A 26460-nucleotide genomic window follows, 5' to 3' on the forward strand; every position below is an offset into this window, starting at 1 on the left:
CTACTCTTGATGAACTGTGGTATTATGTTGAAGCTGCATCGGCAGCTGTACCAGTACACGCCATCCAAGCTCTGTTTGACTCAATGCCCAGGCGTGTCAAGGCCGTTATTACGGCCAGAGGTGGTTGTTCTGGGTAGTGATTTCTCAGGATCTATGCACCCAAATTGCGTGAAAATGTAATCACCTGTCGGTTCTAGTATAATATATTTGTCCAATGAATATCCGGTGTGTGTGTGTGTGTGTGTGTGTGTGTGTGTGTGTGTGTGTGTGTACACTGGCAAAATGGTTCAAATGCCACTGAGCACTATGGGACTTAATATCTGAGAACATCTGTCCCGTAGAACATTGAACTACTTAAACCTAACCTAACCTAAGAACATCACACACATCCATGCCCGAGGTAGGATTCGAACCTGCGACCGTAGCAGTCGCGCGGCTTCGGTCTGGCAAAATGTACGAGGGGCGTTCAGTAAGTAATGCAAGACTTTTTTTCTCGAGCAATTTCGGTTGAAAAAATGTAGAACATTTTGTGGAACATCGTGTAATATTCCCGCTTCAGCCCCTATAGTTTCATGAAGTTCAGATAAATTGTAGTGTTTACGTAAACTTAAAAATGGCATCTGTAGCGGAGGTGCGTTCGAAGTTGAGAGCTGTCACTGGGTTTATTTTGGGGAAAAGCAGAGCATAGTACACATTCACGGCCGGTTGCAAGTAGTCTACGGAAATTTGGCAGTGAACAAGAGCACAGTGAGTCGTTGCATGAGGCATCTGTTATCATCGCGCAAACCTGTCCGATCTCCCGTGTGGCACTCTACCACTTACAGCTGTGACTCCTGCAATGTGGTACGTGCGGCCACACTATTCGAGGTGATCGAGGGATCACAACTTACCGGGCTGCACAGCTGGACGTCTCTGTTGGTAGTGTTGACTCGTCAACTAGGTGGGGTGCTGAAAGGTGTGTGCCAGCTGTGTTCGTCGCCGCCTAACAGAAGGCCGTAAAGGGCGCGGCTGATCGTGTTACAGTTCATCGAACATGGTCACAGGTGATAAAAAGTGTGTTCATCACTTCGAACCGGCAATCCATGGAGCGGCGCCCACCACGTCTCCCCAAAATACTAAGTTCGAAGCCACACCCTCAGCTGGTAAAGTCATGGCAATGGCCTTCTGGACTCTGAAGGGGTTCTTCTGTTTGATGTCATTTCACATGGTGCAACGATCAACTCTGCAGTGTATTGAACTGCCCTCAGGAAATTGAGGAAACGACTTCAGCCTGTTCGTAGCCACGAAAATGTAAACAAACTTCTCTTTTTCCATGACAATGCAAGGCCTCACACAAGTCTGCGCCCTCTTGTACTGTTCTTCCTCATCCACTCTACAATTCAGATTTCACATCTTCCGACTCACATTTGTTTGGCCCAATGAAGGATGCAATTCGCGGGAAGCAGTAGGTGGATGATGCAGAGGTTACTGGCGCAGCAACACGTGGCTCCAACGTCGACCAGTAAAGTGGTGCCACACTGGCCCTCCCACCCAGGTGGCGTAAGACCGTCGTATTAAACGGAAATTATGTTGAAAAAATGGAATACTGAATCAAACCAGTCTGCTCTCAGGAAGAAAGTGTCACATTAGTTATTGAGTGTCCCTCGTACATAACCCAAGTGAATGTCCAGTATACGACGAGACAGTGTGATGCCAGTATCGTAAATAATAACGGTATTTTCATTTCGTAAACACGTCGTTAGCTAAATTACCGCTATTTCTGCCAGCATTACGATCCTAGCTGCGCATCTACATCTACATGGCTGCTCTGCAATCCACACTTAAGTGCCCGGCAGAGGGTTCATCGAACCATTTTCATACTACTTCTCTACCATTCCACTCTCGAATGACGCGTGGGAAAAAGGAAGACCTAAATCTTTCTGTTCGAGCTTTGATTTCTCTTATTTTATTACGATTATCGTTTCTCCCTATGTAGGTGGGTGTCAACAAAATATTTTCGCATTCGGAAGAGAAAGCTGGCGATAGAAATTTCGTAAACAGATCTCGCCGCAAAGAAAACCGCCTTTGTTTCAGTGACTTCCACCCCAACTCGCGTATCATATCAGTAACACTCTCCCCCTATTGCGCGATAACACGAAAGCGCTGCCCTTCTTTGCACTTTTTCGATGTCCTCCGTCAATCCTACCTGGTAAGGATCCCATACCGCGCAGCAATATTACAGCAGAGGACGAACAAGTGTAATGTAGGCTGTCTCTTTAGTGGGCTTGTCGCATCTTCTAAGTGTTCTGCCAACAAAGCGCAGTCTTTGTTTCGCCTTCCCCACAATATTATCTATGCGGTCTTTCCAATTGAAGTTGCTCGTAATTGTAATTCCTAGGTATTTAGTCGAATTGACAGCCCTTAGTTTTGTGCAATTTATCGAATACCTCAATTTTCTTTTAGTACCCATCTGGATAGCCCGCGCGATTGGCCATGCGGTCTAACGCACGGCTTTCCGGGCAGGAAGGAGCGCCTGGTCCCCGGCACGAATTCGCCCGGCAGACTTGTGTCGAGGTCCGGTGAGCCGGCCAGTCTGTGGTTGGTTTTTAGGCGGTTTTTTGTCAGCGGGAAATGCGGGGGGAGGGGGGGGTGTCCACCGGGGGCCGAATCGCACAATAACCCTGAAAGAGCGATTCGGTGCGGGGCGGCGGAGGGGTGAAGTGGACTGCGATAGTCGTCGTGGGATTGTAGACCACTGCGGCTGCGGTGGCGACGGAGCCTCTCCCTCGTTTCTACCCCGGTTAACATTCAATATAATTTAATACCCATGTGGATGACGCTGCACTTTTCTTTGTTTAGTGCCAGATGCCACTTTTCGCACCATACAGAAATTCTTTCTAGATCATTTTGTAATTGGAACTGATCGTCTGATGATTTTACTAGACGGTAAATTACAGCGTCATCTGCTAACAATCTAAGGGGGCTGCTTAGATTATCACCTAGATCATTTATGTAAATCAGGAACAGCAGAGGGCCTGTGACACTACCTTGCGGAACGCCAGATATCACTTCAGTTCTACGCGATGATTTACTGTCTATCACTACGAACTGTAACCTCTCTGAGAGGAAATCACGAATCCAGTCCCACAACTGAGACGATACTCCAATGCACGCAATTTGACTAATAATCGCTTGTGAGGAACGGTATCAAAACCCTTCTGGAAATCTAGGAATATGGAATCGATCATTACAGCAGTCATTACTTCATGGGAATAAAGAGCTAGCTGTGTTTCACAAGAAAGATATTTTGTGAATCCGTGTTGGTTATGTATAAATAAGTCATTTTCTTCAAGGTGATTCATAATGTTTAAGTACAGTATATGCTCTAAAATCCTACTGCAAATTGAGGTCAGTGATATGGGTCAGTAATTCAATGGGTTACTCCTATTTCCTTTCTTGAATATTTGTGTGACCTGTGCTACTATCCATTCTTTAGGAACCGACCTTTCGTCAAGGGAGCAGTTGTATATGATACCTAAGAAAGGCGCTTGGTCCAAGATATAATGATCCTGTAACCCTTCCATCTGATGATGAGCCTGCAGTGGCCTGAAAACTAGTTAATGGTACGACAAACCGTATCAAATTCAATAAGTGACGGTTGCATTTTATACCCACATAAAATACCAAGAAAGCTTTTACTCAAGAGAATCATCCGATTTTACAAGAGTACATCTTTTACATGCACGTACATATAAGCTTGGAACACCTTTCAAGATTACTTTTACAACAAATGTTTTATGTACATTTCTCAAATGTGCAGTATGACCTCCCTGTGCGCCCGACAAACACTAAGACTAAACCCGTCCCATACTTTTTACGAGCATATTTGGTGTTGCCGCATCCAGTACTGTTGCTATGCTACGTTGCGGAACACCCTAGCATGTTGGGAGGGGAGGCACACAGTGGGAGTCTGTCACAAACCATCACAAAAAAATCTCATATCTCAGACCAAGTGATCTTCAAAGGTGATGGAGCAGTGCCATATTCCTACGGATCTTGTGGTGGACCCATTGCTGAAGCAATTCAGTGTTAACAGATGCTCTAACGTGTAGATTCTAGTAAATTTCTACCCACCGTGGTTGACAGTGTGGTGGTGCTTCGTCCCTTTTAAAAAATGAAAGTTTCAGCTTATTTTTGCAATCTTGGGAAAAACCACAACACCAACATCTCCAGGTACGGGATTCCAACAACTGGTTTTACCGCAAAGGTGCCGTAAATCTGTTCTCCGAGAATGGCACAAAACACACAGCTTTGGAGAACCTGTCTCTTAATTTACTATAATATATATCGGCTGTATTGTCACATTCTTGTGTATCGATTCACTTTTCCACATAAATGGAATGTAGCCTCATTACCGAATACTAAATATGAACGGAAATTGTTATTTTACGTTTCCGCTTACAGAAAAACTTCTCAACAGTCTGTACTTTACGGAAAATTCCTCGCAGATTAAAATTGTGAACTCGAACCTGGGACCTTCCTCTTTCTCAGGAAAGCGTTGCACCGACTGAGCTGTCCAAACACGACTCACGATCTGCCCCCTCACCTTTACTTTTATCAATACCTCATACTCTGCCTTCCAAACTTTACATAAGTTCTCCTGCATACCATGTGGGAATAGCACGAGACGAGGTATTGACGGAACTGGAGCTGTGAGGGCAGACCGTGAGTCGTTCTTGGGTAGCTCAGACTGTAGAGAAAATTCCCGCAAACGGCAAAGGTCCGAGGTTCCAATACAGGCACGGCACACAGTTTTAAACTGCCAGGAGCTTTCAAATCAGTGCACATTCCGCAGCAGAGTGAAAATTCATTCTATACGTCATTCTTTGAAGAAAGATAAAAAGCAGCTCTATCTTTGTTACAAGAATAAGCACTGCAGCTGCTGAACTACTGCTATGAACAAAATCTGTACGTTATCGTTTATCACTACCAGGAAGATAGTAGTGAATCCAGTACGGTTTGAAAAACAGTGTCACAAAACACGTCAGAGAGAGAAATCAGAAAAGGCTAACTCTCGTCTGACACAACGAGTAGCCCACTTTTCCATCCAAGAAGTATAAAGTGTACTCACCGAAAAATAGCCACTCCTTTCTAGACCATCTGGTAACTGTTAATGCTGCTAACAAAACTCGAATGAAATCCCCACTAAACTTTGTACTGTTATATCCATAAATGGTGCATTGGGAGTAATAAAGCTGTACCGAGCAACAAAGACTAACAATGTGATTCCTCAAGATATTGTTGTAGAACTTACCGACCTTCTGGTATTATTGTTAAAATATAATTACGTTACATTCAATGAACAAATTTACAGGTATACCTGTGACCTTGTCTTCGGTGCCATTAGATTAGGAACCGTAGCAAGAATATTTCTAAATTACTTGGATCTCAAATTATTCAAGCACAATCCTCCTTGCTATTTTCTACGTGAGATATATAAAGGACACATTTCTCCTCATTAATGGGGAAAACAAAGATAATGAAAAATGTAGTCTTCAAACTATCAACAACTTCCAGAAGAATATTTGCTTCACCTGTAAGCATGAACTAGAAAAAAAACAGTAATTTTTCTTGATTTATATTCAGGCAGGTAACATGATTAATAGGTTCTTAAAATTTAGAGGCATCTCACCACCATTGATATAAACGATCGTCCTACCTCCTGCCATGCAAACACAAAATAGCAGCAAACAGCTCCATGATCAATAACTTATTTAAAGTACCACTGAAGAGAATCACCATGAGAAAATGGATATAATTAAGCACACAGCTGCAGCTAATGGTAATGCAACCACACTAACAGACTGTCTGAGGAAATATATTGAGGTGACGAAAGTCCTGGAACAGCTATGTGCACATACACAGGTGGCGGTGGTCTCGCGTACACACGTTATTAAAGGGCCTCGCATTGGCGAGCTATCATTTGTTTTCACGTGATTTATGTGCTAAAGTTTCCGACGGGAATTAACACAATTTGAACGCAGAGTCGTAGCTGTAGCTAGATGCAGGGGACATTCCACATCGGAAATCGTTAGGGAATTCAACATTCTGCGATCTAAAGTCTCAAGACTGTGCCAAGAATACCAAATTTCGGGCATTACCTCTCACCGCCGACATCGCCGTGTCGGACGGCCTTCAGTTAAAGACCGAGAGCAGCGGTGACTCCGTAGAGTTAACAGTGCTAACAGACAAGCGACACTACTTGAAATAACCGCAGAAAACAATGTGGGACGTACGACGAACGCATTATTTGCGTCGAAAATGTCGTTGACGGGCTAAGGCAGCAGACGACCGATGCGGGTGCCTTTGATATCAGCACTACATAACGTGCAGCACCTCTCCTGGACTCGTGGCCATATCGGTTGGCCTATAGAAGACTGGAAAACCGTGGACTGCTCAGATGCGACCCGATATCAACCGGTAAGAAGTGGTGGAAGGGTTCGTGTCTGGCACGGACCCTAAAAAGCCACGGACCAAAGTTGTCAACGTGGCACAGTGCAAGCTGCTGGTGGCTCCATTATTTTGTGAGCTGTGTTTACGTGAAATTAACGTGTCCTCTGGTCCAACTGAACCGATCATTAACTGGAGCTGGTTATGTTCTGCTACCTGGAGAACATCTGCAGCCATTTATGGACTTCGTTTTCCCAAATATGGGACTGGTCTGAAGAACATTTTGGATAATTATAGCGGAAGATTTGGCCACCCAGATCGACCGATGTTAATTCCGTCGGAAATGTATGAGACACAATCGAGAGATCAGCTTCTGGAACTGGCAGAAGTAAAGCTGTGAGTACCGGACGTGAGTCGTGCTTCGGTAGCTCAGTTGGTAGAGCACTTGCCCGCGAAAGGCAAAGGTCCCGAGTTCGAGTCTCGGTCGGGCACACAGTTTTAATCTGCCAGGAAGTTTCAGATCAGCTTCTGCTCAAAATCTTGCATTGTTAATACTTTCGCAATAATGGACGGCTAGAATATTTCTGCAAGGAACTTCCGACGACTTGTTGAGTCCATGCCACGTCGAGTTGCTGCACAACGCCGAGCAAAAGGAGGTTCGACGCAATGTTATGAGGTATTCCATGACTTTTGCCACCTACATGTAAAAAAGAAAAATTATGGATATTGTAAAAAGAACGAAAATATTCACACTGGATGTATCCCGTATTTAGGTATTACTTCACAAGAAAATGCCAATGACTCTTTTTTCCTTTTTTTAAAAAAAAAAGGAAAAGAAAAGAAACGCTCTGACTCTCAACCAACAACTACTGAGTCACAGACTTCTCCATAAACTAAAAGCTAATGATTACAAATTTGAAAATTCCACAAATACCGCATTTAAAAAATTACCTGGTGTGAATGTTCTGCATAACATGTAGGTGAAACTGACCGTATCTTTCCCTCCCTTTCCATTCAGATATGACACATCAGGCAAATCTGTAATATCCACATATCTCAGATACAGGTCACAACTGTGTGAACGTAAGTTAAGTCCTCAAAATGCTGCACAGTTTTGCCGGTCGCTGTGGCCGAGCGGTTCTAGGCGCTTCAGTCCGGAACCGCGCGACTGCTACGGTCGCAGGTTCGAATCCTGCCTCGGGCATGGCTGTGTGTGATTTCCTTGGGTTAGATAGGTTTAAGTAGCTCTAAGTTCTAGGGGATTGATGACCTCCGATGTTAAGTCCTTTATCCTGTGCAGGCCTCTGCATAGCTGCTGCAACCTACGTCGATTTCAGCCTATTTATTGTATTCGAGCCTAAGTCTCTCTACAATTTTCGCACCTTACTGTTCCGCCCATTAGTTAGGTTTAAGTAATTCTATCTTCTAGGGGACTGATGACCTGCGATGTTAAGTCCCATAGTGCTCAGAGCCATTTGAACCATTTTTTGCTGCACATTTTTAAAAAATGCCACAGAATGAATCCTCATGAAGAACTTGTGATCGTGAGATAGTGAAACCACTGACTCGTCTAGCGCGCCTCGCGTGGACGGGGGCGAAAGATGTCGACTCTTAAACAGCTACTGTGTTTTATAACAAGAGTGGACATCGATCCACAATATAGTGATGATCTCTCACACCTCACGCATAATTTGGCGTCTTAATTGCTTGCTGGTGACTGCAAGTGTTCAGCAGTTCATGGTTTCTTTACAACATTTTGTGAGTATAGCTTACATCATATTTCTCCTCCCAGTAGTTTTCAACTTTCATCATATTAAATACAGGTTGTTTGATATGGATTCCTTTCACAACGCTATATCTTCTACGTGAGTGAAGATAGATACTTAGAGTAGATTTTAATTTGCATCTAACCTAAGAAAGTTTACCTTAGCATTAATTGCCGCTTCAAGAGGTTGCCAATACGGGTCCCCTGATATAACTAACTAGGTAGCTCGCGCACGCTACTCCGTATACGGCCGAGATGGCGACAGCGCAGCAACAACGAGCGTTTTGTGTCCACCGTTTCAACAAGTGCAACTCTATTACAGCCGCGCGGCACCAGCAATCAGAGTACATCGGCCGTTTATACAAGGGCAAATACACAGAGCGCCTCCATGTGGTCGTTTAAGACGACGACCGCATTCAAAAGAGTTTTGCACATAATCCAGCGCAGAGTTGAACGATCCTGATGTATCGGTTTGGTGTGTTTTGGAGCGACGTTTATATTTCAGTCCATATGGGATACAACCGCCACATTCATGACAGTGATAAAAAATAATGTATAGAATTCTGAGAATTCTTTCTGGGCGTGTAGACGGAAAACAATAATTTCCTTTCACATTTAGTATTCGACGATGAGGCTGCGTTCCGTTTAACTGTCAAAGTGAAATTTCACACAGTAATATGCGGAACATAGCAGCGGCGTACCATAGCCGAATATGATACGGACTCTACACAGCTTCGTGTGTTTTGTGCCATTTCCCAAGAAAAGATGTACGGCGCTTTCTTAACAACTGAAGGGCGTGGTGGATAAAATGAAACTTAGTGACAACGAAGATTCTTTTTTCATTTTAATGAATGCCGCTGTGAGCCGAATGAAGTCTCCAGTAACGCGACATCCAACGAGGTGTGACTGGAAAGTTTTTCAGGAATGGGTCCGCTACTGCCTATTGGTCTGGCGGGCCGGTGCACGGAGGGTGGGGAGTGAGTCATTGCCTTGTCCTTGAACGCCGTCTGACGGGAAAGTGCGTTTCCTTTATTCAGTGCGTTGAGGCAGCTTGTTGCCGGATTCTGTCTGCGTGAAAATGGACGAAAAACAAAGCAACGAGATTGTGTCGAATTTTGTTTTAAAATCTGGAAATCAGCTTCTACTCCTAAACCAGCACGATTGACGACCAATAATACATGCGCGTATGTTGCAAAACGTATTCTCAACGCATTCCACTTATGGTCGATGGGATTTAAGTCGAGGGAACGGGCGGGCAACGCCATTCGCCGAGTATCCTATCGTTCCAAGAGCTCTTCCACCTGCGCTGTTCCATGCGGTCGTCATTGTCGTCCATAAAAATGAAGTCACGGCCCAATGCACACCTAAAAAGATGCACATGGGGAAGTAGTACAGTAGCACAATTACGCTGATTGGTGAGTGTTCCGCATTCAAAAATCTGAAGGGCAGTAAGCCCTTGCCTGTTCGACATTGTTCCCTGATGTGTTGTGCATTGTGTGTTCCCACCTTCACCATACGGCGGTGGTGTGGGAAAGCATAATGTTACATGGACGTAATGACTTCCAAATCTTCGAACGCGATACACTTACCGCCAAACGTTATTGTGACTCTGTACTCTTTCCCTATGTGCGTCCTGTCAGCGGTGCATTCACCCCGAACTTCATTTCTACAGATGACAATGTTCGACTGCATCGAACAGTGCAGGTGGAGGAAGTCTGGTGCGAGAGCATATTCGGCGAATGGACTGGCCTTCCCGTTCCCCTGACTCAAATACCACATGTGGGATGCGCTGGGAAGGCGTATTACATACAGCACGTCCACATGAACCAACAACCTTCCAACAGTTGTCAACCGCACTGGTAGAGGAATAAAATGCCCTACCACAATAACTGCTTACCGACCCTGTGGCCAGCATGGCATCATTTTGCAGAGCATACATTGCGGTCCGTGATCATCACACGCCCTATAAAGAACCAGTCCGGCCTTTTTTATATCCAGTGGACTATTATAAACCACCATGACTTCAGTATAATGTAGTATTGTTGACTATTTCTTTCAGTTACCTTCTGTACTGTACTGCAGCAGCTCTTTTCGTATATGGTCCAAGTTTGAACGACGTGATTAATTACTTAACTTTATTTATTCATGGTGATAATTAAAACTTTATGACTATCCCTGTTCAGAAACCTTGCCGATGTTTCGCTAAAGCTGAAGGTAATTTCTTTGTAGTGGAGGCAATACCAGCTGGCACGTAACGATCGCTGCTCTCCACACAAGCAAGTCATAGCAAGGTACGCTGTCAAGAGTCAATTGCTACTGCTCGGCGCGTCTGCTGAGAGCCAGGAACTGGTCGCTCCTGTGGTGACGTGTGCTGCGAATACGTGAGCGAGAACTCCCGTAGCTCAAGTGTTCCCACTCCGAACAATTTGCTACCGTCTTTCGTTTACAATTAGGTTTCTCCTTTGTCTGCGGCTAGAGAATACGCAGCTTATCTTAGCGCTCTCTGCGTCTCAGTGCCTCCTCTGTAATTACACCGGGGTGCGCTCCTCAACGTTCCACACATTTAACTAGCTCACACAATATTCCCTCCTCCACCCCCTCCCTCTCTCTTCACTCTCTCTCTCTCTCTCTCTCTCTCTCTCTCTCTCTCTCTCTGCTAATTGGAAATGCAGTAGTTTCTTCCTCTTCCGCAACGACTGACGATGTGGGACAGCTTAAAATAAGGCTAAGAAGTTAAGAGAACTGTATCTACAGTACCCTGTCAAGTGTGATAAAACTTGGTATTCTTGTAAGAAATAAGAGGTAGAAAATGCGAATGTCACATTTCGGGATAAAGGCTACGAGCACTCAACACATTCTGTGCAGACACAGGGGAAGGTGGGATAGAATCGGACACGTAAGCTTTGCGTAATCCTAATCTTTTCCGAAGGTTGTATTGGAACATTCCCCTCACTCAACAACACCATAATACAAGACACAAAGGAATTCAAGACATTAGCTGCCAGTGGTCATTGATTGATATCAATTGGGCAAGTTAAAATTTTTTACCGGATATGTATTCGAAACCGCGTCTCCCGCTTACTAGGCAGATGCAGTGACCGCTACGCAATCCGCACACAATGGTCACAACAACAGCATGGACTGCCCTTGCGTGTTCCCGCCAGATCCAAATTATCAGCTGATAGCACCCACACTACTAATGTAGTGCCCCAGCTCATTAGCTTCATTACTCGCGACAACTCGCCGATTCCCGTAAGAGTTCGAGCTAGGTGTGCATCTGTACTGAAGGGATCATTGCCCTAATCGACGTAATTATTTATGTGGTATCTGTTCATTCGGACATATCAGAAAGAACAGACACAACATGTAACACCAAGACACCTTACTTAATAGATTTATAAACTTCATTGACATAAGAATAAAAGTTCGTTCATTTTTCAATATTTTTTATCCTTTCGATGCTGTTCCGGTGTACTGTATCGGACATGGAACTGTGATGCCTAAAAAAAGCCCGTTTTACTCCAGAAATGGTTTAATTGGTTCGTACAGTGTTATAAACTTGAACTTGGCCACCAGCTCACCTGGTATCTCGAAGAACCTGTACACCTGTTCTTTGCTGAAACCTGCTGTTCGCTGAAAATTCGTGGGTTCAGCTGTCCTCGGCTTCATCACTGAATTTTCTCGGAAAAAAGTATTATTTTCTGGTACCGATTTCATGGTGACCTCATTTCTTTTCCGCAAAGCTTTAAATGCGTCACCTAATGTACTACACTGGACTGAATATTTTTGACTTACATCTCCAATTGTCATTCCAAGAAGTCTGGCATTTTCTACGGCTCTTTTCATGTGATCTTCATCCTATTTATGTCGCAACATCTGCACATTTTCTTTTGAAAGAAAAAATAACCGTACAAATTAAAATATTTATGGTACAATCCGTAATTGCTTTATCTGATACGACACGAACATACCATTGTCGTAGTTCAACATTCTCTTTATTATTACTTAGGCTAAACATTGTCACAGACTACAGTATAGAGAACAGTATCGATTGTACTAAAGGTAAAATAAAAATGTAATCTTACTTGCTTGCAAACAAAACGCAACACTCGAAATTTAAATTCGTGCTCCAAGAAACTCACTAGAACTTGCTGCCACTCCGAAACGCCTTATTGTTTTGATTCGAAATCGCGTGAGTGGTGTTGCTCTCCCGTAGTTACACTGCACTGGCACGACAGCTGGTGTCACTACAGAAACAGCTCTTGTCCGATACTATCCGGGCTTGCCCCAAGTATCCAGCAACTGCAGCCGTGAGGCAGCTCTCAAGAAGTATACGAATCATTACACAACTAATCTTGTACGAAGTAGTGTCTATACTTATCGGAAAGAAAGTGATTACGATTCCAAGTGAACCATGACGATCCTGCACTAAGAGAAACAGCGCACCTCGAAAGCTATCGTAGAAAATATTGCTAATGTTCTGGCAGAAAAGCGGATTGAGATATAATGCAGTATTATCTCTAAATTTTATAACTCGTAATAATGAGACTGATACTGCAGCTACCTACACCATCTGTAACAGCAAACGGCGAAAAGATCATTCGGTACCAATTGCCAGTTGCCTATCTAACAGCTTTAAGGGGCAACAAAAATTTGATTTTTAGTATCTCAAAGAGCGAAACTCGTCTAGCTTGAAGGGGGGAAACCAGATGGCGCTATGGTTGGCCCGACAGATGGCGCTGCCATAGGTCAAACGGATATCAACTGCGTTTTTTAAAAGGAACCCCCATTTTTAATTACATATTCGTGTAGTACGTAAAGAAATATGACTGTTATATTTGGACCACTTTTTTCGCTTTGCGATAGATGGCGCTGTTATCGTCACAAACGTATAAGTACGTGGTATCACGTAACATTCCACCAGTGCAGACTATTACAGCGCCATCTATCATAAAGCGAAAAAAGTGGTACAACTAAAACATTAATATTTCTTTATGTACTACACGAATACGCAATAAAAAATGGGGGTTCATATTTTAAAAAATGCAGTTGATATCCGTTTGACCTATGGCAGCGCCATCTAGCGGGCCAACTATAGCGCCATCTGGTTTCCCCCTTCAAGCTAGACGAGTTTCGTTCTTTGTAGTTTTCTCGTCTGACGCTTATTTCGTGAGATATTTGGCCCGGTCACGATCAGTGGACCACCCTGTATACCACTGAATGTGCCTGCAAAATTATATCATTATACGATATACAGTTTTAGATTTGACTTTTTCTTTAGTCTATGGATGAATAATCCGAAACTAACAAAACCAACAAAATTAGGGCTTTGGTTCTTCAACTATAAAGGTTGTACTTGCTTAACGTCAACTATTTAACACGCTAACTCATTTGTAAAGCAATCAGACGCTTGTAGCTGTTTTATAAACGAAGGTAAGATTCTCTAAACAATCGGTGGTTCGGAGATTACTGATAGTCCATACAGTATGAAGTGCCCTCAGTCTCGTACTGTACAGTAGTTTGAGGAGTATATATACATAGATGCAGAAAACGTGCGTTTGTAATAGAGATCTCGCAATGCCTGGCAATATCTTCAGAGGATGAAAGCAGTCCGTGAGCACTCTTAGCATGGGCGGAAATGTGGTCTCAGGAAAAGTGGCGCTCGCTTGAAGGAGAAATAATGGACCGGCAGAAAAGAGTAGGGTGGTGATGGGGGTGAAGGTGAGGGGGTGGGGGGGGGGGAGGTTAGGAGGCTCCATTAACGGGTGACAGCCACCAGGATGGGGAGGGGGGGGGGGGACGTCATCCAATCAGCTGCACTTGAGGAACGCGCTGCCGCTGGCGAGTTCCCTCCGGCTGCCAGCCGCCTCTTTCGCCGCCCTCCCCATTGACGCCAAGGAAACTGCCCTATATTTGTATAAGTCGATATACACGTAAAGTTTTGCCGTACTAGGCACAGACAAGAACAACGCATCAACATTGGACCAAAAAACAAATCTCTCCTTTCCATTGTATGGCAAATGTCTAATAAAATGCGTGTGCTGGACCTCATAATATCTGATGTGAAAACTCTTACGGATTTTCATATAAAATAAACACTATTAACATCCTACATCTTTATTCTTCATGGCTGCGTGTTTATTGCTCAACATAGTCGCCTCGACGAAGAACACATTTCTCTCTACGGGAGACCAGTTTGTTGATACCATCACTGTTTAACTTTTTTGACGAAGTAAGAACCTCACCTCTGCTTGCAGTGCATCACTAGCGAAGTACTCTACGTAATTTTTCAAGTTTTGGAAACAGATGAAAATGCGATGGGACCAAGTCGGGCTGTATGTGGGCCGATGGATGACAGTAAACCTGAAGCGTGGGATTGTTGCAGGTATCACAGCGCTCTTGTGTGATCTGGAATTCTCACCCCGAAGGAGAGGGAGCTCCATTGCGGACGAACTCTCCGAATTCGAAACTCAATTGCAGCTTGCTGTTATAAATATGTAGTGTGTTAATAAAGATTATTTTCAAAAAAGCTTTCAGAATTTTTACATAAAAATGCCCTCGTTTTAACATGTTTTTTTCTTTCAGTTATTATTGTTTTAAAGGTTCAGATGCATTCTTCAACGTAAGAGAGAAAAGGAAACATGTGTATTAGAGATGGGTCGTTCGCGAACCAGTGGGTCCAAAGGAACGGTTCACCAAGATGAACGCAAAGAGCGAGGATCGAATTCTAAGGAACGGTCTCTCATAGTTCACTTCGGTCGCAGATTTCTTCTTATAGTTCACGGGAACGGGAAACGGTCGGTCTCGTTCCCGCAACGGCACGTCGGCCGGTCTCGTTCCAGCCTCGGTCCCGTTCCCACCTGTCTCGGTCTCGCTCGGCGGGACTCATCCTTCGCGTGGCCACTCGTCGCAGTTCCACTGCCGAATGCTCATAGCTAGTTCAGTATCGAGTTGTTCGTTTCGCTCGCTGCGCATGCCCATTCTAGGTCAGTTTCAAACCTTTTTTGAACTCTGAACTTCTAGTTCTTTTCGTATTTTATTCACCGTCCATGACCGGTAATTAAAACGTATTTTATGATTACATAATTTACACAAAAATTCCGTGGTATGTTTTACATTCATCTTTTCAGGTAACAAAAGGGCATATCAGCTTAATTCACTATTTCGATAAATAGCAGAAGAAATACTTGTAAAAAGGCATTTTTTTTGTTATTACACATGCAAAGGAAGTCAACACGACATACACGAGTACCAATTTTCCGTCTTTTTTTGATCCAAGGTAAAAGGACATGTTTTTATTGGTATGGAAGGCAGACCGACTTACAACCGAATGAAGTCCGCGCTCCATAGTCTAGTGTCATATTTTGTAAAGAGAATATGATAACTTCTGCAATATTATTTCAGTGGTACAGGGTAGCGCACGAAAAATCGGCCCCGAGTACTAGACTGCTCATTGTCGCCCACCAATCATCATCTATTGTTTCTAAGTTGTTGTTTGCATTAGCTTTTTGTTATTTCTTTACTGCCCAATTAAAACATGTTTATCTATTTTGCTCGTAGTGGTCAACAAATCGTGCGTAACTGGCGAGCAGTCTGTACTCGGGGCCGGTTTTTCGTGTGCCACTTTATATTATTTCACTGTGATGAGCCACATAACGCTACAGTTGGCTGAACGAGAGGTTTTGCAGAATCACGAAAATCACAAGTGTGTGAGAATTCTGTTATGAATGAAAACTCTGTACTCCAAGGGGGAGGCAAATGCCCCCCCCCCCCTCCCCTCTTGGCGCCATCCGTCTCCATTCACCTATGCTACTAATTTTTCATAAGAACCATATAACAAGCACAAACGAACGGTGAACGATTAAAACTGAACGGATCCCAAAAAACAGCGATCACCAGTGAACTAGTTCCCAAGGATGAACTTTCACACGTGGCCTGCACGAGTTATACTTCCAGTAACTATTCTCTAAATTTATCCAGTTTCCCTCATCCGACTAGGTGAATACTGTGTTGACAGCCACGATTAGCTTTAGTTACACAATTTGCAAATTATTTAGACAAACATCTTGTTAAGGCAGTTATCACCTTGTAAATTCTTTATGAAATACATGACACACAAATTTGGACGTTATTTATATTTAATTCCGACCGGTTGCGGTCGTAAACCATGTTCATAGTCGTTGAAATAATCTGCAACCAACATTACACGTCAAAACTAAAAGTCTCGTTCATTTCGAACATTACACTATGATATCTGTATGAAGAGCAAAAAACTGAAGAGAATCTTTAGTCAGTTTAATTTTTCAACGACCGTGAACATGGTTTACGACCGAAACCGGCCGGAATAAAATCTAAATAAAGTCCACGTTTATGTGTCCTGTATTTTATACAGAATTTAGAAAACTTTCGCACTCTTTCACATGAATAACACTCCCCTCCTGGATGGGGTGGCAACAGGAAGGGCATCCGGCCACCGCTTACAATTAGCCATGCCTAAACCGCTCCAAAGCATGCTGAACCGGCATAGATGCTGGACAAAGGCAAAAGGGAAAGATGTCTACAAACAAGAGAAAGGTGTGAGCAAGAGTTCCTGGAGAGCCACTAAGCGATGAAATACAAAATATTCTCGTCTTACCCGTGACAGAAATGGTGACTGTGTCTGACAATTCAGTGCTGAATAAAATCCGCCTTCAGTCGCAGATTTTAATTAATGCGCAATTCAGTCCAGATCTTATGGATTATCTTTGACCGCTGCTTACAATCTTAACACACCCTTACATCAGTTTTTGTTGATGAAAATATTACTAAGCTACATTTTTCACGTGGTCTTAGAACGCACCACAAACAAATTTTATTGTACATCAAAAAATCGTAAACTGATTTATTTCGCTTCCATATATGCCATAATTCTATAAAAAGATCTAGATCTTCTATTATTCTGAGGCACAGTACGTTCTTTTGTTCAGCAAAGAAGCCCCGTTTTAGATTGGATAACATATACTATAATACAATGTCTTACTGAACCCGTTCGGTTAAGTATAAGGTTTAGCTTTGTGTTCATTTTCCCTCCTCAGAGGGAATATATACACGAGGATGGCAGGGCTTGCTTAGAGTAAAGAAGGATTTCGATATACAGCGAGCGCCGTCTTGGAAACTCGAGCAACATCGGATTTGCGACAGCCGTATTGAGATCGCAGCCACGGCCCTCTTGTATTCCGGTCAGCTGCCACGTAGAAAAAAAGTAGTGGAGAGACTACGACAACACAAAGAAAAGCTTTGCAAACTGAGAGAATTTGTTGGAAATTTTTCGCTATCACACGTCTCAGATCATGTTCTTTTTACACTAATATCAGCAGCTACCAGTAAAAGTAAAGACGTGTCAGTATAGGGAGATACCTCCTCCGTAGCCACGGCCGGCGTGGAAGCTCAGTGCGTTCGGTCAGGCATCTGCACTTCCTCTGCAGTAAGAAATAAATCAGTGAAGTTTACACCGTAAAACTTCGAAAAAAGTTGTCCGCTCAGAGCCGACACGAGGAAGAAAGAGACAGACAAAAAATATATAAAAGAGTGCTCACTGCCACCGAATCTCATGAGGAGGACTCGGTTACTATTCCCGGTATTTCCAGTGATTTTTCCTCGGTGGGAGGACAGGAACGTGCGTATTGCCAGTGATTTTTCATTGGTAGGTGGAATGGAATGTTGGTACTGCCAGTAGTATTTCCTTGGAGGTAGGACTTGAACGCAGGTTCTGCAAGTAATTTTTCCGTAGTGAGAGGACTGGAACCAGGGTACTGCGAGTGACTTTTCATTGGTGAGAGACTGGTATGTGGGTACTGCTAGTGATTTTTTCTTGATGGGAGGACTGGAACGTGGTACTGCCAGTGATATTTCCTTGATGGGAGGGTTGGAATATGGGCACTGCCAGTGATTTTTCATTGGTGGAAGACTGGAATGTGGGTATTGCCAGTGATTTTCCTTGATGGGAGAACTGGAAAGTGGGTACTACCGATGATATTTCCTTGATGGGAGGTCTGCTACCTGGGTACTGCCAGTGATGTTTCCTTGGTGAGAGTACTCGAACTGGGTGAACCAGCGGCTCCAATGTCTGAAAGCCGTCAACGGCCAGGAGAGCGGTCTGCTGACCTCATGTCTTTCCATATCGCGTCTACGTGACGTCGCATGGGAGAGGATGACACGGCAGTCGGTTGACATAAGGAGGTCTTCAAGGCCTGATCGTGGAGTTACGTTTTCGTTATAGAGCGATACACTGCATTTGTGCTGCAACATTAGCCATACATGGAGAGAATCAGCCTGCTACTTTGATGGTTGAATATCTACTGCGATTTCCACTAAATGTACATCACATCTTCATTCCGAATTCGTTGATTGTAATAGAAATCTCTACACCTACATAGAATAATCTGCTACCATCTAATTGAGAACCATACATCTGTAAAGAAACGTAAACCGTGCCGATCTCTGTGATCGAAAAATACTGTCGCTGTATCATAAGGCTAAGGACACTAGTTCAGTTCCTGGCTCAGGTATAGATGTTGAGTTCTAAAAGTGTCGTTACTTTGTGTATTTTGCACAGACAAGAACTGGAAAAAAACGAAGGTAAGTCAACTACTATCCGCAATTTAGTTATACTGTTGCTTATTTTGGTAGTACTGTCGATTTTCATTGATTACGCATACTTTGTTTATTTGTTGTTATATCTTTGCATTTTTCAAGCTGCTAGGTTAGTTTCATTATCGCTAACATGCTTTTAATCATGGCTGCTCCGCTATCTATTTGCACCAAGAAGAGCAACGTTCAGTGATCCGTTTTTGTGGTCGGAAGGCGTATCAGGGGCCGAAATACATCGAAGAATTTCGGTACAGTACGGCAACAGTGTTCTGCCACAACCGAGTGTCTATGAATGGATTGAAAAATTCAAAAATGGTCGCACAAATGTTACGCACAATGAAGGAGCCGGACGACAATTTACAGCCACAAATGATGAAACCATTGAGTGTTCACGTGAAATGATTGTCTTAGACAGACGATTAACTATTGACGAAGTGGCACGTCGTCTGCAAATTAGTCACGTTTCTGCCTACGAAATTATCCACTACAGACTTGGGTTTCATAAAGTTTGTGCTAGATGATGGGTCCCAAAACAACTCACACAGTTGCACAAACAAACGTGCATCTGCAATAAAAAAAAATGAATGCTATGGTAAAGAAGGAGACAATTTCTTAGACAGGATCATTAATGGTGACGAAACATGGATCCATCGTTAGGAGTCGGAGAGTAAACGGCAGAGTATGGAATGGAAACATCCAAATTCACCGTGCAAGACAAAGTTAAAGACCCAACCGTCCGCGGGAAAACTGATGCTTACGTTTTTTTGAGACGTACAAAGTCCAGTATTGGAACATTATGGGGAAAGGGGCACAACAATGAACTGTGTACATTACAGTGAGATAATTACTGCCAGGCTAAAGTTGGCAATTAGAAGCGAACGCCGAGGATTGCTGTTAAAAAGTGTTGTGTCGTTGCACGACAATACCCGTCCGCATACTGCTGCCCACACTGCTGAAATGCTCCAGAAACTCAGATTTGAAGTAGTGGATCATCCTCAATATAGTCTCGACCTTGTCCCTTCTGACTATCACTTGTTTGGTCCACTCAAACAGCATTACGGGGCCGTCGATTTGCCTCGGACGAAGCAGTGCAAGAAGCGGTACATTCCTGGCTCGCAGTTCAACCGAGAACCTCCTTTTATGAGGGCATCAGGAAGCTTGTACAACGATGGACCAAGCGCGTTAAAACGCAAGGAGACTATGTCGAAAAATGATGTTCTTGTAAGTTTCCTATTTGATTACAATAAAAATTTATAACTACTTTGCGTATAATAATTGACTTACCCTCGTAGTTGTCTTAGGCGGTTGTGTCATGAGCATGTTCTGTGACGGACGAATGACTGAAATTTGTTGATGACTTTTGCGTTTGACAAGCCAAAAGACGAGAATTATGTTTAAAAAATTCTAAACCATCGAATGGATGACTCGGGGGTGCACCACAACGTATACACAGAAGGCATCCTCCACTGCATAAGCAAGACAGTCTAACAAACTGGGGTACGACAATTGAGTGTAATTACTCCACGGTGCCGTACTCTCACACTGTACCGCATCTAGCACTGACACGCATCTGAAGGGGGTTCAGTTGCAGGCACAGGAGAAAGCACACGGTCGACGCGTTACTATGGGAACATAAGGAAAGCTGGCAGTCTGCATGCTGATTCGCTTTCCTATACACTGCAGCTGCACGCGCCTACAGATCCACACAAGAGAATGCTGGCTAGCCCGCCAGTCTGTACAGCACCATCAACGTGTCACGCGCATTTTACACAACGTACTCGGTAAAAAATGACTCTTTAGGTACTTATAGCCTTGCATGTCTGATCCACGGCGAGCTTTTACTTAATCGTAACAGTTATGGTGACACTTCCAAATTAAGTACGCCAGAGAAACGAAATTCGAAAAGTTTAAAATGAAAATATGATTTGCGTTTGATATATGTTAGCTCGAACATTGATGGCTATGAAACGTAGCTAACAAACTGATTTTTTCTTTAGACTTCTTGTGTATATCTGTCTCCAACTCGAGAAAATGAAATTTTATGTATCGCAAACACTTCCGTTCGTGTGTGGAACGATATGATTTTAGTGAATTACTCGTAACATCCATCGTATTTCATGGACTCAATAGTTTTGGCTAAATGGCAGCACACGAAGAGAAGAGTACTTTGGCACGTGGTTACTTAGCAAAACTTTCACATATGTCGGAAGAGAAGTAACTACGGACATTTTCAATGACATATTTTTTAAAGGCTACCGAGAGTTGATGAAGAAAGAAACTGTGTGAGTGAGCAATAACGTAAGTGAAGACATTACACATTTATTTTTATACCAACAAATAGCTATTTCGTACGCTAGTGACTTGTCCTGCCATCAGTTGCTTATTTACTAGTAGACTATGATCAAGATTTTGTCGCAATTACGACTGCAATAGTTATGTAAACTCTATTATGTTTCGATAAAACAAGCGAAAATTTACATGGCAATAAAAGAAATCCACCTCAGAACTCACCACTGATGACATTTCTCTGAAAGAAAAACGCTTAAAACGGCGAACGAAGATAAATCGCGAATTATGTTGCTGTTTGTGTGGAATCCTGTAACCTAGGTGTTTAAGAGCAGCTGGAACGAAAACCTGGCAAAGGATTTCCACCCTACACTTCAACGATCTGAGTTGTCCTTCAAATTCAGGAAACTATTTACCTCATGATACTCCAATTGAAACTGCACCAGAACGGAACGGACACTGTCTTGAAAGGTAGATATAAGCTGAACATCAACAAAAGCAAAGGAAGGGTAATAGAATGTAGTCGAATTAAATCAGGCAGTGCTGAGGGAACTATACAAGGAAATTGGTCGCTAAACACCAGCCGCTGTGGCCGAGCGGTTCTAGGCGCTTCAGTCTGGAACCGCGCGACCGCTACGGTCGCAGGTTCGAATCCTGCCTTGGGCATCGATATGTGTGATGTCCCTAGATTAGTTAGGTTTAAGTAGTTCTAAGTTATAGGGGACTGATGACCTCAGATGTTAAGTCCCATAGTGCTCAGAGCCATTTGAACGATTTTGATCGCTAAACTACGAGTACTAGATGGCTGAAATACAGGGAATGAAGAATGGCAATGGCAAGATAAACGTTTCTGAAGAAAAAAATTGTTCATTTTAGTTTTAGGAAGTCTTTACTGAAGGAGTGTGGAGTGTAGTCTTATACGGCAGTGAAACTGGGCCGATAATCAGTTCAAACAAGAAGGGAACAGAAGCTTTTGCAATGTGATACTACAGAAAAACAGGCGGATCGCACAACTAATGAGGAGTTACTGAATAAAAGTAAGACAAGTAATTTGTGGCGTTACTTGACTAAGCTAAGGGATCGATTTTAGTTCACATTCTGAGGAACCAACGAATCGTCCTTTTCGAAGTGGAGGGAAGTTTGGCGGGGAGAAGTAAAATTTGCAGAGCAAGGCCAAGAGAGGAGTGCACTAAGCAAGTTCAGTGGATGTGGACTACATTAGTTATTCGCATATGAAGAGGCTTGTACATATGGTTCAAATGGATCTGAGCAGTATGGCACTTAACATCTGAGGTCATCAGTCCCCTAGATTTAGAACTACTTAAACCTAACTAACCTAAGGACATCACACACATCCATGCCCGGATTCGATTCCGGGCGGGGTCAGCGATTTTCACCTGCGTCGAAATGACTGGGTGTTTGTGTTGTCCTCATCATTTTATAATCATTCATGAAAGTGGCGAGATTGGACTGAGCAAAGGTTGGGAATTTGTAAGGCCGCTGATAATCGTGCAGTTGAGCGCCCCACAAACCAAACATCATCATCATCATCATCATCATCATCATCATCATCATCATCATCATCATCATCATAATCATCACATCCATGCCCGAGGCAGGATTCGAACCAGCGACCGTAGCGGTCGCGCGGTTCCAGACTGAAGCGCCTAGAACCGCTCGGCCATTGCGGCCGGCAAGAGGCTTTTACATGATAGACTAGCATGGAGAGCTGCCACAAACTGGTCTACAGACTGACCACCACAGGAACGACAACAAGAGTACATTGTCTGCGACCTGCTCCATTTTCTTTTGGCTCATCGAGCGGCTGCTACAGTGTTGTGCCGCATTTACTTCAGTGTGTACCTGGAGTGCAGATTTTTGTACCTCTAGACAAAAAAAGTACGTGACTTTATTTGTTCGAGGTGATAATCATAACTTTATGGCTACCCCTAGCCGATGCAGAACGTGGTTGACCGGCGAGAAAATCAGACCGAAAACGCAGTCTAGATGTAGTTTCAGCGGTGAGATTAGGGAGGAACATATCGGCATTGCCTTGCAGAGCCTGGGTGCCGACATTGTCCTCGGAAAAGTGAATGTGGCGAGGGGCGGGAGGTGGTGTTAGGGAAGGGGGGGGGGGGGGGGGAAGAGGGCGTTGTGCGCCGGTGGAAGCCGGCAAGGAGCTGGGCGCTGGGCGCTGGGCCCTGGCGAGGCCGGGCGCGGCCGGTATGTGAATTACGGGCCCGGCTCTGAAATACGAGCCGCATTCCCTGCCCCGCACGGATCCCATCGGCTTCCGGATCATTACTGCCCCTCCGTCCTCCTGACGTCACGATCCTTCGCCGGACGCTCTTATCCGGAGCCGACTCCGCTAGTAGTGCCCGCCGTCTCACGTAACGAGGTACAACGCACGGCTGCAGAATCGTCACTCCAGCAACTAAAAAAAGCCGCCACGGCAACAGTGTGCCAGATTCCTCTAGCAGATTTGTGAAGAAGGCAACACGGGCGGAGGAAGCAAGGGCCAGGAGGTCGATACGTCACTAAATACTGTATGTTGTGACGATACGTCACTTAAATATTGACATTTTCAGCGGTTGTAAATCGTAGTTTACGTATTTTATGAATATAATTAGTGTAAAAGATATAGTTAATGTTCTTGAAACAACTGACATGCAGAGATAACTTAACGTCTATGAAAATAAAAAAGGATAGAAAGAGACGCTATTGTACGACCGAGGAGGAAGGACGTATTTTGTGGGGGACACACTGTTTTGTTTCGCTATACGGAAGGCAGCCATTGAGCGGCTACACATATTTTATGTACGTTTTTCGTATTTATTGCTAAAATAAACTTATTATTATTACAAAATGAATTTCTTTGTAATAGTTGTCACCTCAAATGCTAGCAGTGGCTAATTATTTTTAATAAGCATTTTTTCAGTAATTTGCGCTGCGAGCTCATCTTCCGATGCATTGATTTATTTTTCAGTGTTGACAGTAACTCTAAATGCGAGTGATTTCGTTATAAGAACCATTTTAAATTGCAACAGATAATTAATTTACGTTGAAGTTCATGTTTTTAAACTATACAGATTCCATGAGTTCAGTAAGTTTCATCTTGGCCACTCCACAACTACAATCGAAATTCTCTCAAGCCTTGCTTTGCAGTCAATAAACAGAAATTAACAAAATTACCTTCAATTCAGTTAACGGCAACTATATTTTAGTAATCACGTTCAAAATCTAAAGTTGGTACATGAATAACTGAGTGATAAGAAAAGATAATATCCCTAAGAGAAAGAATCATGCTGATTATATATATATATATATATATATATATATATATATATATATATATATATATATATATATATATATTACGACGTCACGAATCCCAACGGACGTCACAATGTCAAGACGTTTCCAACCACGCAATCTTCTTTCCTCATTTTCACCATGAAATCCAAGTTAGTTTAAAATGGCTCAAATGTCTCTGAGCACTATGGGACTTAACATCTGACGTCATCAGTCCCCTAGAACTTAGAACTACTTAAACCTAACTAACCTAAGTACATCACACACATCCATGCCCGAGACAGGATTCGAACCTGCGACCGTAGCGGTCGCGCGGTTTCGAACTGAAGCGCCTATAATCGCTCGGCCTTACCGGCCGGCTCTAATTTAGTAAACGGGTAAAACTGTGCATGCACGCAAGTTGCATGTTGTCTATCCAACCGTTTCCGACAGAAACAAAACTGTGATTTTCAATGTTTCATATTATCTTTGCTCGAGTTCAAAACTATTATATGCCGTTGTAATCCGCTCATTACGAGGTAAATTTGTATGTCAAAGGTCTGACACAATAAATCATGTACTGAAGCTAGGAACTGCGTGTACGTATTTCGGGCAGCGTTAACTCACACCTTGCAAATTACCCAGACTACATTTACAGAGTATTTGAAAATTAGAACACTCTGCGACTTCCAACGAACTTTACACATAATATAAACCAAGTTGAAACTCTTTCTCGCTAACACCCTCCCCGCCTCCTGCACTCACAAAATAATAAAAGGAAAAAAAAGTTTATCGCTTGCTGCATTTTCGCTGTTCATGCAGTAAAACTTCAGCTTCCGATGCGGACTTTTAGTTTACTACTTCTTTATTGCCAACTCCATTCGCAACACATTATTCGAACAGTATGCACATAAACCACTGAACATTCCCGCAGCAATGTATCATTATACGGTACATAGTTCAGGTGGTATGACGCCATAAACATTGAGATTCGTGAAAAACGAGGTTCTTTTGAAACGGAGCACAGATGTTCGTTTGCTTAAAGATTTAGGGGGGGGGGGGGGGGATGTTATTGGTGATTACAATTTCTTCTAGAAGTTTGGCGAAGAAAGCTACCATAAAATTACTTTTTGATGTTAGGTAACAATACAATCTAAACTGCAAAAGATCATTAGAAATGTACAGAAGATGAATGACCAAATGGATGTTTACAGTAAGATGAACAACAGCACATTGGCACAACCATGACTTGTTCGCCAACAACACTGAGTAAAATAAGTACGATATTAAGGCCTCCAAGATGACTTTTCTCTTCCCCTATGGGGACAGGTCTTGACAAATAATCCCCCCACACGGGAAGAATTACATGTGATGACTGCTGCCGTCCCTCGGACAGAGTTACAGCGCGAGTCTCACAGCTTGATGCATCGCTCACACCACTGCATCACCGTCAACAGTGGCCATTTCCAAAACCTTCTCGAAAGTCCGATTCTCCTGTTGATTAACTATCATAACTATACGTCCTTAGATGTCTAACACTGCGTCATCTGCAAGCCGCCTGACGTAGGACGGAGTTTCACAGGACTACTAACATCTGTTACCCAAGTAAGCAAGGATAAACTTCAACCCCAGTAGCAATTCCGACCCGTATGGCGTAATGGAATCGCTCTCGGGACGACTGTGGTTCCATTCCCCGTCTGACCACGCCCAGGTTTAGATTTTCGTGTAAGCAAAGTCTGAGCATGGGATCCGGAACGGGTGAGTTGGACAGCCGTTGGACGTTGAACAAGAGCACTTCCTTTATTTCCCGGTGGCAGCTTTTCGAGGTCTTATTGTTTACGAGATTTTATCATAGAGTTCTGGTAAAAAATATTTAATTAGTGGCCATTAAACTTGCAACAACCTGAAGGCTGTGTGCAACAAACGTCAAATAGTCGTACAATTGTACTAAATACTTCTATATGCAAATGATTAGCATTTCATAACAACCGCGTAAACTACGAACGACTAATGTCATCTATGCACAGGATGTAAACGATAACTCTTTACAGCACAGCACG

At 43.3% G+C, this 26460-nt stretch overlaps 1 protein-coding gene and 1 non-coding gene across 8 annotated transcripts in view; one reads left to right on the forward strand and one right to left on the reverse strand.

Moving 5' to 3' along the window:
* Nucleotides 1-26460, reverse strand: part of LOC126365733 (multiple PDZ domain protein) — a 2074088-nt gene that overhangs the window by 1246607 nt on the left and 801021 nt on the right. The window lies entirely within an intron of this gene.
* On the forward strand, nt 6847-6921 carry Trnas-cga (transfer RNA serine (anticodon CGA)). The gene has a single exon. It is a non-coding gene; the product is annotated as a tRNA-Ser (tRNA).

This window comes from Schistocerca gregaria, chromosome 4, assembly GCF_023897955.1.
Source record: "Schistocerca gregaria isolate iqSchGreg1 chromosome 4, iqSchGreg1.2, whole genome shotgun sequence".
Taxonomy (NCBI): Eukaryota; Metazoa; Arthropoda; class Insecta; order Orthoptera; family Acrididae; genus Schistocerca; species Schistocerca gregaria.